This window comes from Micromys minutus, assembly GCF_963924665.1.
Source record: "Micromys minutus genome assembly, chromosome: 11".
NCBI classification, from domain to species: domain Eukaryota; kingdom Metazoa; phylum Chordata; class Mammalia; order Rodentia; family Muridae; genus Micromys; species Micromys minutus.
In genome coordinates, this window is record NC_137980.1 from 10662012 (window position 1) to 10676952 (window position 14941).

Genomic DNA, 14941 nt, shown 5'->3' on the forward strand with positions numbered 1-14941 from the left:
TTAGAATATAGGAGAGCTGCTTATCACAATACTCCACTAGTGCATTAATGATAGAATGAGGATGAGAGGCCTCAGAACAAGCAGAAGTCAGTTTAATACTTCTTGCTCTGGATAATTTAGGATTTTGTGGTGTGCCTGAAATAAATATTGCTGCTGTTTGAAGTGAATACTAAATACTCCTTTTATGGCAACAAAAGCCATTCCACCTAAGACTGTCCTCTATAAATTTGAGTTAACCCTACTGAACATCAGTTTACCAAGTATTGTCACAATAGTAGGAAAGACAAAGTTTCCACACAAATTTCAAGTAGCAAAGACAGGATCGGTTAAGGGATTAGCTTCAGCTGGAATTGGAGGAACAGGGCAACCAATCACAGGAAATATATAGTTCAAACTTTGTAATTTATTTTAGTATTTGGCCATAGTTTAAGCACATAGTCCTCTGAGGGAATAATTTTGCCTACCTAGTATCAGCATGACAGGAAGAGGAGGAAGTCCAATCAAAAGAAATAAAGGGTCAGCTCACTCCATAATATCAAGCCCTTCTTTATGGCCTACAGCCTGCATCACAGTCTCTTCTCCATAAGTCACAGCTGTCCAATACATAGATCCAACCATTCTTCCTGCTGCAGCAAAAGGGCAAGCTTTAGAGATCTGTCTGTCTGCAAGATCCAAGACATAACCAACTGGATGCAGCTTTGGGAACACTGTTAAGTGCACTGTGAAGAGGACAGGCCACTCTGGCTGTGCTGTTTCCTCTTTGCTTTTCATCTGTGCAGCTTAGTAGACAAGCCTGGTGAAGCCACTTAGTAGATCCTCTGCACCTGCATGGTATCACCCACTTAGCAGTTATCTTCATCAGTGGCAAAACACTCCCAGAAACTCCTATTTTTAATTTTAATTTTAATTTTATTATATACTCTCTGTGTTTACATTTGAAATGCTATCCCTTTCCCTGACCCTGCTCCCATCTCCCCTCGACCTCCACTTATCCTCAGGAAGATGCACTCACTTCTAATCACCATCGCCACCCCATTGCCTTGGCATTCCCTACCTTGGGAAAACAGGTCCTCTCTGGATGAAAGGCTTCTTCTCACTTTGATGCCAGACACTGCTATCTTCAGCTACATATGCAACTGAAGCCATAAGTCTCTCCATGCGTGCTCAGTGGTTGGTGTTTTAGTCCTTGGGAGATTTGGAGGGTTTGATTGGTTGATAATTTTGTTCTTCCCATGAGGTAGCAACCCCTTTCAACTCCTTCAGTCTTTTCATTATCATCTTCATTGGAGTCCCAGAGTTCAGTCCAATGGTTAGTTGCAAGCATGTTCAAAAACAATTTTTATTATCCTTGGCTTCAAAATAGAACCTTTTAGTTTATTCCTGGCTGATCTTATGTTTTATATTGCATTCCTTGAAAATTAAACATACCTAATGAAATATAAGCCATATTGAATTAGCTAATATTCAACATCAATATATATATATATATAATCATCATAACAACAAAGATGGGATTGCACAGTCTGAAATAAAGGATCTGATTCAATCCATTCAAACAACATCTTCTTTCACATGGAAAAGATATCATTTTTAATACTGTTAGTTTTGTATTTGATTCTTATGCACATAAAGATTCATTATCTAGGATAAAAATATGCATTTGTTGATTATTTTATTTGTCCATATATCTAAAGTAATATCTTCCTTCATATTCCATTGAGTTATACAAATCTCTACTTTTAAATGTTGATAGTCAAAAACATAATCTTTTGATGGTTATGGGACTTTTATTGCAAAACTTAATGGTTCATTTTGGTGTAGTTGATATATTTGTTTACAGAATAAGTTGATTGTATGTAATTTTTCATATATATATATACATATATATGTATACTCATGCATATACACATATTATAATTCTTATTAACCCTTCAATTTTTAAAATTTTGTTACCAAGACCATTAAAGACATATTATTTACAAATTTCTAAAATGGTGAATATCCGGTAGGTCCTGAAATTAATTTAGACCTGTATAATAATCTATCACTATAAAGTCTATATTTGAAAGAATATCTTTTGATTGTCATCAGAAAGTGAAAATTTTTCTTATTTTTTTCCTAAACTACTAATTAGATGCTTACCTTTGGAAAAATTTTAGCTTTTAAACGGAAAAGATCACTTCAAGTAAAAGACTGAGAGATCTGTAAATGAGACATTGCACATCACCCTATCAATTTGTCTTGTTAAGCATTGATTTATGAGACAGATGTTCCTCAGATGAATAAAGTGGGGATTAGAACTAAACTAATACAAACCATAAAACGCAGTGTGGTATCTATTAGGTCTCGGAGCTTTGTTAGTAGTCTGGGAAATGAGGCATATGTTTCACTAAACAGGAGACAATAAAGAGAACACAAAAATATGCAGTAACACAGCTGCAGCTGTGCCGCTCCTGACCCAGGGTTGGTGAGAAAATTAAGTCAGTGCTTCTTTGCTATTTGCTTTCATTATGTTCTATGTAATTGTGTCAGTGAATTTAAATTTATAAATCATAAGAGTGGGGTTTACACTCGATTCTTAGATAAAAGTTATAACTTAATTAGTAAACTACACATAGAAATCAGATAAAAAATAAGAAAATAATTTTGTTAGTAAAAAAATTTTCCAAAAAAAGAAATTTTAGAGAAACTTGAATAATTACATTATTGTATTTTCAGACATAATCCACAGTAGCATGGATGCCCTAGAAATCAGAATAAGCATAATTTTACATAGTGTGAATAATTAATCAGCGCTCCACTACATCTTCTTAAATATCATTTCATACAAAACAAAGAGTTGCATATTATTTTTGCTTTTTTTAAAATTAAATGAATGTACATGTTACCAGTTACATAAAACACCCCTGATACTTAGGATAGCCCTTTATACTTGAAATGTCAATCCTTTGAATACATATGAGGCAGACAAGGCAGTCCTCTGCTATATATTTGTTGGTGGGGCTCAGACCAGCCTGTGTATTCTCTTTATTGTTGCCTTAGTCTGTGGGAGTTCTCAGGAAGCCAGGTTAGTTGACACTGTTTGTCTTCCCATGGGATATCCTTCTTCTTCTGCTCCTTCGATCTTTCTTCTAATCCTTCTATTGGATTCCCAAACTTCAGACTAATACTTGTTTGTAAGTATATGTCTCTGTCTCAGTCATCTGCTAGTAGGACCTCTCATAGGACAGTCTGCTAGCCTTTGTCTTTAAGCACATCATAGCACCAGAAATAGGGCAGAACTAGTTGCCTTCCCATAAGATAGATCCCAACTTGGGCTTGTAACTGGATAGCCTTTCACTTTTTGTCCCTGAATTTCATTTAGACAGGAACAATTTTAGGTTAGAATTTCAGAAGGTGGGGTGTTAATGCTGAGCCTCTACTTGGCAACTTATCTATACTACAGCTTGACTCTTCAGTTTCCCTCTTTCCACTGTTGGGCATTTTTGTCTAAGGTCATCTGCATTGATTCCAGGAAGGCTGTCACTTCACTAGAAAATCCAAGATACCAGGAGAAGCAACAGGCTTCCAAAATCCAACAGGGATGAATTTAGCTAAAGTGCCCAACAAAGGGGAAGGAGGACCTGTAGATACAGTATCCAGAAGTTAGGCAAGGCCCCCAGAGAGGGGACTGCGGCCACTCACTCATCTCCAAATTTTTATCCAGAATGGTTCTTGTCAAAATAAAATGCAGAGACAAAGTGTGGAGTAGAAATTGAAGAAAAGGCCATCCAGAGACTGCACAAATGGGAAATCTATTACATATACAGATACCAAACCCAGATATGATTCCAGTTGTCAAGAAGTATATGTGGGCAGAAGCCTGATATAACTATCCAACTGAGAGGCTCTGCAAGAGCTTGACAAATACAGAGGTGGATACTCACAGCCAACTATTGAACTGATCACAGGGACGCGCAACAGATGAGTTAGAAAAAGAAATGAAGAATTTGGTTAAGTCATTGTTTCTGGTGGCTGAGGAGTATTCCATTGTGTAAATATACCACAATTTTTGTATCCATTCATTTTCTGAAGGACATCTGGGTTATTTCCAGCTTCTGGCTATTATAAATAGAGCTGCTATGAACATTGTGGTGCATATATCTTTGTTGTGTATTAAAGTGTCTCTGGGGTATATGCCGAGAAGTGGAATAGCTGGGTCTTCAGGTAGTACTATATCCAATTTTCTGAGGTATTGCCAGACTGATTTCCAGAGTGGTTGTATTAGCTTGCAACCCCACCAACAGTGGAGAAGTGTTCCTCTTTCTCCGCAGCCTCGCCAGCATCTGCTGAGTTTTGGATCTTGGCCAATCTGAATGGTGTGAGGTGGAATCTCAGGGTTGTTTTGATTTGCATTTCCCTGATGGCTAAGGATGTGGAGCACTTCCTCAGATGTTTCTAGGCCATTCGGTGTTCCTCAACTGAGAACGTTTTGTTTAGCTCTGTACCCCATTTTTTAATAGGGTTATTTGATTCTCTGGTGTCTAGCTTTTTAAGTTCCTCTTAACCAAATTCTTAAGAAAATGGCTGCATCTAGAGAATATCACCCTGAGTGAGATAACCCAGTCACAAAAGAACAAACATAATATGCAGTGACTGATAGTGGGATGCTAACCCCAGAGGCTTGCACTCCCCCAGAAACAACTCACAGACTGTATGAAGTCCAAGAAATAAAGAAAACAAAACAAAACAAAAAAATATTTACAAAACAAGAAAACTTTAACTATTTCCATGTTACATTTTGTTTTAAATGTACTTTACGCTCATTATTACTATTAAGCTTCCAAAGCATACTATCAAACCTTTAAAAAAATCAAGTACTGACTAAAAAATATATTCATATAGTTTTATGTAAAAATTATTCTAAAATCTGAAAAAAAGTACTGACAAAAATGTATAATTTTAAGCACAAAATGTTTAAAATCTGTACATTTATCTTTGTTTTGTAAAATAAAGTTGTTTAAAAAAAAGAAAAAGAAATGAAAAAGCTGAAGAGATATGTAACCACAGAGGAAGAACAACAGTATCAGCCAGCCAACTCCTCAGAGCTCTCAGGTACTAAAACACCAACCCAAGTGTACAAATGGAGGGACCCATAGCTTTATCATATGCAACAGAGAATTTCATAGCCTGGCATCAATAGGAAGGGAGGCTGTTGGTTCTGTGACGGCTTTATTCCTCAGTATAAGTGTAGGAAAATACCTAGGAGGTGAGATAGAAGTGAGTAGATGGGAGGGAGAGCACCCTTATATAAGTCGGGGGAGGGAAGGGAGAATGGAAGAGTGGTTGTGGAGAAATCAGGAAAGGGGATAATTTTTCAAATGTAAATTCATAAAATCTCCCCCCCCCCAAAAAAAAGAAAAAGAAAAAAGAAAACAAAAAGAATTGGAGAGATCCTATATTAGCAACTTAAAGGAACACCTGAAATCTCTAAAAATAAATAAACAAACAAACAAACAAATAAAGCAAGCATACCCAAGAGTATACTTCAGGAAATTGCCAAAGTCAGAGCTAAAATCCACCAATAAAAACAAAGAGACCAGTCAAAATAATAAACAAAAGTAAGACCTGGTTCTTTGTGAAAATTAACAAGATAGATAAACCCTTAGGTAAAATAACTACAGGACACAAGACAGTATCTAAATTAACAATATCAAAAATGGAGAAACATCAATAAAAACTGAGAAATTTTTTTTAAAAAATCATATCTTATTACAAAAACCTATGCTAAACAGCACTGGAAAATGTACGAGAGATGAATGATTTTCTAGACAGATACCAGGTACCAAAGTTAAATCAAAATGAGGTCAACTAAATATTCTCATAACCTCTAAGAAAATAGAAACAGTCATTTAAAAGTCTCCCACCTAAGAAACAAGCAGAACTCTACCATACCTCAAATAAGAACTAATATTTATATTTCTCAAACTTCCATACAGAAACAAAATGACCACAACCTAATTCATTCTATAATTCCACAGCTACTCTGATACCTAAACACACAAAGACCCAATACAAGGAGAACTTCAGACCAATTTCACTTATGCATATTATTGTAAAAATATTTACTCTTCCAAACCAAATCCAAGAATACATCAAAAATGTAATTCACCATGATTAATTGTGCTTCATGCCTGAGATGCAGAGATGGTTCAATATCTGAAAACCCACCAATATTTAGAGTCTGTGTATGGGATGGATGCCCTGTTGGAGTGGTCTCTTGTACCATTTCTGACCTCAAGATATATTGCACAGCAAGAGTGATGATGAACACAAAGTATTGCTAGAAAGGCAGAGAGGTCAGTCAATGGAATAGAATTCAACACCCAGAAATAGACTCACACATCTAAGGACACTTCCTCTTTGACAATGAAGCCAAAATATATAGTGGAAAAAAGCATCTTCAAAAATGGTGCTGGTCTACATGGAGGTCTGTATATAGAAGAATGACAATAAATTTATATTTATCAAGTTGTACAAAGTTCAATTCTGAGAGCATCAAGGACATCAACATAAAACTAGATAATCTGTACACGTTTATTTTAAAATATTTTTTTGAGTCTAACATCTTGAATTCTTAGATAATGTATGAGTTAATAATAAAGTTAAGGGGCTGAAAATCTAGTTTAGGGCTAAAAATATATATCCTTAGTTTCAGCAATAATACAAAACAGAATCGATGTGTTTGGTGTCTGTAACCTAATAGGTATCTGTACTTTCTCACTTTCTTATGTTATTCATAAGTTGTTTCTACACCTTAGACTTAAAGGAATATCTTTCCAAATTGTGCAGCTTAGAATTTTGCTATATATTTGTATGAAATGAATGGCTTGTCAGTTTCAATATTTCTGTTATTCTTTGAAGAGGGACTGGACTGTCTTTCTACTGAATAAAAAGAGAAAAGTGACTACACAGAAGGATGCACAAGAGAAAGATTAGCTCAGCCCTCAAAAGGAGACTAAAACATATTTGAGAATTTTCTTATATCACTTAAAACTTTTATTGTTTTCCACACTATGAAAATGCTTTGTCAGGGATAAAAAGTAGGTAAAACAGAATTGCTGTGGCATGATTTTGTGATTCAAGATCTTGAAGACCAATCATTTGGATAATAATAAAATTATTGGGAGTAAATTTCTTTAGATATGTCATAAATTTTCCTTTTTTATGTGTAATCTCACCATCAGTCCAATAAAGTTATAGTGTAGAAATGTGAAATGCTTTAAGGTCTATGTGTAACACACTCTGAGAGGGTACCATACACTTATTTTTTTTCCTAAGAAGGACTGAGGATTTCACTATTTGGCCTTTGTTATTCTTGAGCTTCATATGGCCTGTGAGTTGTTTCTGGGGTATTCAGAGCTTCCTGGGGCTAGTATCCAATTATCAGTGACTGCATGTTATGTCTGCTCTTTTGTGACTGGGTTACTTTTAAAAATTTGTTCATGTATCTCTCTTCTTTAAATAAATTTGTAAGAAAAAATAAAACAAAAAGACAGTAACTGATCAAAAAAAAAAGAAATGTGAAATGCTTAATTGGTCACTACTTAAAGTAAAGAATAATTGCATAATTGGATGAGTATTGCTTATACATATTGCTTCATTTAATGTAAAAAAATATTAATCAAGCAAAGTTGCTGCTCTAAGAAAAGTCATATCCAAAAAACTTCTAGGTCTGTGTGATTCAGCTGAAAGCAGACAAGCCATGTATCTTTATTCCCTCCATCTGGAATACAGACATGCCCTCAGAACAGAACAAGATTAGGTTGTAACAGAAAGTAGCCATGTTTGAAAGTAAAGTCTTAGGGCAGATAGAGTGACAAATAGTATAAAGATTTGAAAGAGTGAGTCAGAGATAAGATATGCCTAACTCTCATGTGAAAAGCATAGAAAAGAGGGATTCCTTGAGAGAGAGAGAGGTGGAGGGAGGTAGGAGGTGTCTGTGTGTGTGTGTGTGTGTGTGTGTGTGTGTGTGTGTGTGTGTGTGTGAGTCTTATTAGAAAAAAAACACGATGGAGGCTGGTGAACACAAAATGAGACAAAGAATGAGAAAATTAGAACAGATTGCCAGAGTTAGTTTGAAGCCATGCAGAGAAGATTAGTCAAAACTTGAGGGAACCTAGATTAAACTAGGTCGCTAAAAGTGGATTTTGAGCCTGGCCACCTGAGTTGAACCAGCCAGCCAGATTTCACAAAGAACTAGAAAGGATAAACTTATTGGGCAGTGAGTCTCCAAGATGACAATGATATATGGTGAATAAAAGTTACATTTGCAATTTAGATTTATATTTACATAAAATTTTTAGGAACTCATTTATTTTACAGAAATGCTGCATTCAGAAACTCATTTATTTTACTGAAATGATAACTACCCTAAGTGAAAAAAATGTCAAATTATTTAAATGTACAAGATTGATACTTGATCATTTTGTGCCCATAGTGGAGATAAGGGTGCCTGGAACTGGACTTACAAACAGGTGCCAGCATCCATGTGTATGTGCTGAGAATTAATCCCAGGTCTTCTTATGAAAACACGAACAATGTCTTCAGAATTATCTCTATAACACAGGGTACATCTCTTTTTGCCTGTTTAGTTTTGGTTAATGTTTAGTTTTATTCTGTCTTGAGAGAAGATTTTTCTTTGAATGTTAGGCTAGTTTGAATGTCCCTACATGTACAAATTGGGCTCAAACATGAGGAAGTCTTTATGCTTCATTTTCTGGTTCTGATATCAGAAATATGTACACAGTGTTGAGTACCACAGTTTCATCTCGTTCTATCCTATGTATCTGTCTTCAAATGATAGGTAATTAAATTTCCATACAAGTCTCTGCTCAACATTACTTTCTTTTTCTACATAAAACCTGAACACTTCACGATAAATCACAACACCAGAGAATTGTGTTGTTTCCACTTGGCTAAGGAATTTTCTATCAGTAGTGGTACTATCAAAAATAAACAAAAACAAAAACAAACAAAAATATCATAGGATAAAAAATAGCTTTATTGCCACAAGGTATTTTTCTTAGTATAAGATAATTCATCTTGAATCTTTTAGCTCTGTGGGTATTTATTTTTTCACTCACATGTATTGGGGAAGAAAAGCTTACTTTTCTGTCTTCTTCAGAGCTTCAGACAAGAGCTTAAGCTTTTGTGTGAAGTAGATATTCTCAGTCTTTCCTCAGTGTTTTTAGATAAGCTCTGATTTTGTATTCACTAGAGCACGAATGCCAAAATAATGCAGTCTTGGACTCTCAGAGTATGTAGCCCTAAAAATAAGAAAACATCTGCCAACCTAGCATTAACCTATTATTCCATTTAACTTTCAGTCTATGTTTTATAATTGAATACACATTTGTTGGGAGGTCACTCTTGTACTACCATAAAAAAATATATTTCATGTTACTGTATGAACCCATCAGAATGCTAGGAGTTATCTTCTTACAGTAATCATCAGTGACGGTACAAACAAACCAATATGACTTGGAATTTCAATAACATTGCATTATACTTTTTAAAAAGTTTGACCCAAAATGTAAACTTTATGACTTTTGGTTCATAGGTATAGGTTGTGATATGTATAAGTGCTTCTCAATGAGATCAGATAATTTGTCAAAATTTGGGCATCTAAAATTTTAGGAAAATATATGTTACATAATTGATATATGTGTAATAGTAACCCATATTGCAAAACTTGCTTTTTGAAAGCTCAGTTACACAGTTAACCACTGACTGAAAAAGTAAGTAGAAAATGCCATAAATATATATGATATGAGTTCAAAATTGTATAAAATGTTGACTACCAAGAAGAAATGATCAGTCTTACATCCTGCTTAGAGAGAGGGACATGAAATATTTTTTGTCTATTTTATTAATGTTGGACACAAAGTTTGTTAATTATTCACACATATGGCTTTTGTAATTATCAGATTATCTTTCAAATAGGTAACTCAAATCAGATCTCACAGCCAGCATTTATTTTTCTTAACAATGAGCTTAAAGCACAATAATAATGATGGTGGCATTTTATATGAACCAAAGAGAACATATAATATGTGACTCTAGATAAAAAAATTAAAATTCTTCATTTAGAAAGGACAGAAACTATAAAATTCTAATTTTGCTTAGCAATTACATGACAAATTTTTTCAACAAGAAAGAAATAATGTATGTGTGTTCTTGTTGTTGATCGTTACAGTGCAAAATATAGGGTATACTACATCCAAGATGCTTATTTGAGATTTGAAAATGTCATTAAATTTGCAAGCAGAAGAAAAAACTGAATGTTCTGAATGGTGATATTGCACAGCTCTCGAGGCGATTGAACTGCAAGAAAAGGATCCCTCAAAGAACATTCAGATAGTCATGGGCTACAGGTATAGTCATTAAAACGATATTTAGCTACCAAGAAATTATTCCCTTTGAAGAAGCTACATATGCTATGACGATTTACATATTCTCTACAGAGTTGAATTATTTGACAAAAGAAACTATTTTCTTAACAATTCCTCAGCTACAATAAAACTTGGATTACTGGAAAAAGTTGGTACGTTGAAGTATGCACACACACTCACACACACACCACACACACACACACACACACACACACACAATAAAAGAAAAATAAACAAATAAAAGAAATATAATAGTATGGCTTAAAAATGCAAAGAATTCTTCACAAAACAGAAATACACAAATGCATTTAATTAACCAAGTGTAAACAGAAAAAAAACTCTCTATGTTCTCAATTAGAAACCTGATATGCTTTGTCCAAGATATAAAACCATAATGGCAGAGCTTGGGTGACAGATATAATCTCTATTATGTAGCTGTAAATGGTTTTCTTCAGATATGAAACAAAAACAAAAGAATAAACACAGAAACTACATATAAAAGGAAAAGCATAATGATCATTTACTGGACAATTCTCTAACACAAGATGAATTTGTTAGCTATGAAAACAAAACTGCTAGTAATTCTCTTAGGGTGACAGTTCTTCAATTTGATCTTTGGCTTTTTCTCATGCTTGGCCAAAATTTAGCACTTCATTTGTATGTCTAGTTCAAGACGTGCATTTCTAACAAGCCTATTTGTTGCTTAATAGAAGAGATTAGAATACCAGCTATGGGCCAGCAGCACAGCAGAGATGCAGGGACTCAGACCTGGTGAGACTGCGCTGCAAGTAGCCAGGGTAGAGAGAGGCCTAGGTCTGGCTGGCAGAAAGCAAGCCCCTTGATTGGTTCAGGGAGCAGGAACTTTGCCTTAGGGACTGGATTTCTACCCTGAAGACCCTTGCATGCAGACCAAACACTGAGGCCATTTGCCACCTGCAACTGCTGAGATCCAGGGACCAAGGACTGGTGAGACTGCTTGCAAGTAGCCAGGGCACAAAGACGGCTAGGCCTGGCGCATGGAAAGTGCACCCTCCCAAATGGTTCAGGGAAGCAGGAACTCGGCTGTAGGGACTTCCACCCAGAAGGCCCTTGCAAGCAGACAAAACACTCAAGCCATTTGCCACCAAAAATAGCAGAGATCCAGGGACATAGGCCAGGTACACGAGAGAGACAGGAACCAACCACTGACAACAAGAGGACATATAATCACAGACAACAAGATGGCAAGAGGAAAGAGAAAGAACATACCCAATGGTAACCAAGATAACCTGGTAATATCAGAACCCAGCTCTCACATCACAGCAAACAGTGGAATGCCAAATATTCTAGAAAAAGAAGACTCAAACCTGAAATCATACCTCAAGATGATGATGGAGATCTTTAAAGAAGAACAGGAGGAAAAGCATAAATAAATAGAAGCTTTTAAAGAGGAAACAAGAAAAACACTCAAAGAAATCAAAGAACTAGAGGAAAACAGATCCAAAGAAATGTATGAATTAAAGAAGGAACTTAAAATGGAAATGAAAATAATAAAGAAAACACTAAAAGGGAAAAACTAATGGTAGAAAACCTAAAAAGAAATCAAGAGTCACAGATGCAAGCATTTCCAACAGACTACAAGAGATGGAAGAGAGAATCTCGGGGGCTGAAGACAACATTGAAAACATAGACAAAACAGTCAGAGAAGATGCAAAAAACCAAAAAGCTCATAACCCAAAATGTCCATGAGATCCAGGACACAATGAGAATGCCAAACCTAAGGATAATAGGAATAGAAGATGCTGAAGAATATCAACTAAGAGGCACAGTAAATATCTTCAACAAAATCGTAGAATAAAACGTCCCTACCCTTAAGAATGAGATGACCATGAACATAAAAGAAGCCTTCAGAATTCCAAATAGAGTGGACCAGAAAATAAATTCCTCCCAACACATAATAGTCAAAGTGCCAAGTGCCCAAAACAAAGAAAGAATACTAAAAGCAGTAAGGGAAAAAGGTCATGTAACATTTGAATGCAGACCAATCAGAATCATCCGGCTTCTCAACAGAGACTATGAAAGCTAGAAGATCCTGGACAGACATCATGCAGACCCTAAGAGAACACAAGTGTCAGTCCAAGCTGCTATACCAGCAAAATTCTCAGTAACCATAGATGGAGAGAACAAGATATTCCAGGACAAAACTAAATTTACACAATATCTGACCTTGTACCAGTATCATGCAGTTTTTATAACAATTGCCGTGTAATATAGCTTGAGATCAGCAATGGTGATTCCCACAGAAATTTTCTTCTGGTTGAGTATGGATTTTGCTATTCTATGTCTTTTGTTATTCCAGATGAAATTGCACATTGCTATTTTCAATTCTATGAAGAGTTGCATTTGAATTTTGATGGGAATTGTGGTAGCCATTCTAATATTGAATAAAGTATATTGTCAACCAAAAGTTATCAATAAAGCTAAGGAATGATAGTTTTCACTCACTACAGGGAAAATTTGTTAGGAGGAACTCTAAATCCTTAAAATATATGCTCCAAAAAAAAAGCACACATATTCATAAAATAATCCATACTAAAGGTCAAAAAATACATTGCACCCTACACAATAATAGTGGGAGACCTCAACACCTAACTCTCATCAATGGACAGATTGTGGAAACAGAAACTGAACAAGGACACAGTGAAACTATCAGAGGTTATGAAGTAATTGGAATTAATGGATATCTACAGAACATTTCATCCTAAATCAAAAGAATACACTGTCTTCTCAGCACCTCAAAGAACCTTCTCCAAAACTGGCCATGTAATCTGTCAAAAAACAAGCCTCAATAGATACACGATTATTGAAATACTTCCATGCATCCTGTAAGATCACCATGATCTAAGGCTGGTCTTTAATAACCACAAAAATAACAAAAAGCCCATATACACCTGGAAACTAAAGAATGCTCTATTAAAGATTTCATGGTCAAAGAAGAAATAAAGAAAGAAATTTAGGATTTTGTAGAATTTAATGAAAATGAAAACACAACATTCCCAAATCTATGGGATGCAATGAAAGCAGTACTGAGAGGAAAACTCATAGCTTTGAGAGCTTCCAAAAAGAAACTAGAGAGCATATACTGTCACGCGCCCGACTTCCCGCCAGCAGGAAAAGCGTGCAACAACAGGATTCTTCTGTGAACAACCTTTATTGTATGTTGAAGAGGAAGACACCGGGCAGGAAAAGGCACCCTAATTTATACCCCCCAAGGGTGGTGTGCCGCTGTGTGATTGGCTGCCCGCCAGTGGTCTGATCGTGATGCCCTGGGATGGGCGGTGACTTGGCTCGCACCACTCTTTGCACATGTGCCCAGTGGTTATTTACCACACTTTAGCTGATTCATGGCACCTGAAACCAGCACCATCTTGTAAGGGCACAGCCTTTGGCCCTCAACAATACACTAGCAGCTTGACAGCGTAGATGAAAGCTCTAGAACAAAAGGAAGCAAATACACTCAAGAGGAGTAGACTGCAAGAAATAATCAAACTCAGAGCAGAAATTGACCAAATAGAAACAAAAAGAACCATTAAAACCAAGAGCTAATTCTTTGAGAAAATTAACAAGATTGAGAAACTCTTGGCCAGATTAACTAGAGGATTAAGAGAGAATATCCAAATTAACAAAAATCTGAAAAGAAAATGGAGACATAAGAACTGAAACTGAGGATATTCAAGAAATCATCAGATCATATTACAAAAGCCTATACTCAACAAAACTGGAAAATCTGGAAGAAATGGATGAATTCCTAGACAGATACCAGATACTAAAGTTAAACCAGGACCAGGTAAACCATCTAAATAATCCCATAACACCTAAAGAAATAGAAGCAGTCATCAAAAGCCTCCCAACAAAAAAAGTCCAGGTATAAATAGGTTCAGTGCAGAATTTTATCAGACATTTATTGATGACCTAATATTAATACTCTCCAAACTATTCCACAAAATAGAATCTGATGGAACACTACCTAACTCATTTTTGAGGCCACAATAACCCTCCTTCCTAAACCACACAAAGACCTTACAATGGAAGAGAACTTCAGAACAATCTCAATTATAATCATTGATGCAAAAATATTCAACAAAATCCTTGCAACACAAATCAAAGGACACATCAAAATGATCATTTACCATGATCAAGTAGGCTTCATCTCTTGACTACAGGGATAGTTTAATATACAGAAATCCATCAATGTAATCCACCATATAAAAAAAAAAAAAAACTCAAAGAAAAGTACCACATGGTCATCTCACTATATGCTGAGAAAGTATTTGACAAAATTCAACACCCCTTCATGTTAAATTCTTGGAAAGAACAGGAATCCAAGGCCTATACCTAAACATAAAAAAGCAATATACAGCAAACTAACAGCCAACATCAAATATAGCAGTGGGAAACGTGAAACAATCCCACTAAAATCAGGGACTAGACAAGGTTTCCCACTCTCCCCTACTTATTCAGCATAGTAC

The 14941-nt window shown here is 35.6% G+C and overlaps 1 pseudogene across 1 annotated transcript; it reads right to left on the reverse strand.

Annotated features, from left to right (window-relative positions):
• Positions 1-219: 219 nt before the first annotated feature.
• LOC308427088 (E3 ubiquitin-protein ligase MARCHF5-like) lies at positions 220-1025 on the reverse strand (annotated as a pseudogene). The gene is made up of 2 exons: positions 961-1025; positions 220-885 (listed from the first exon to the last, which is right to left on the reverse strand). The product of its transcript is annotated as an E3 ubiquitin-protein ligase MARCHF5-like (transcript).
• Between the last annotated feature and the right edge of the window lie 13916 nt (positions 1026-14941).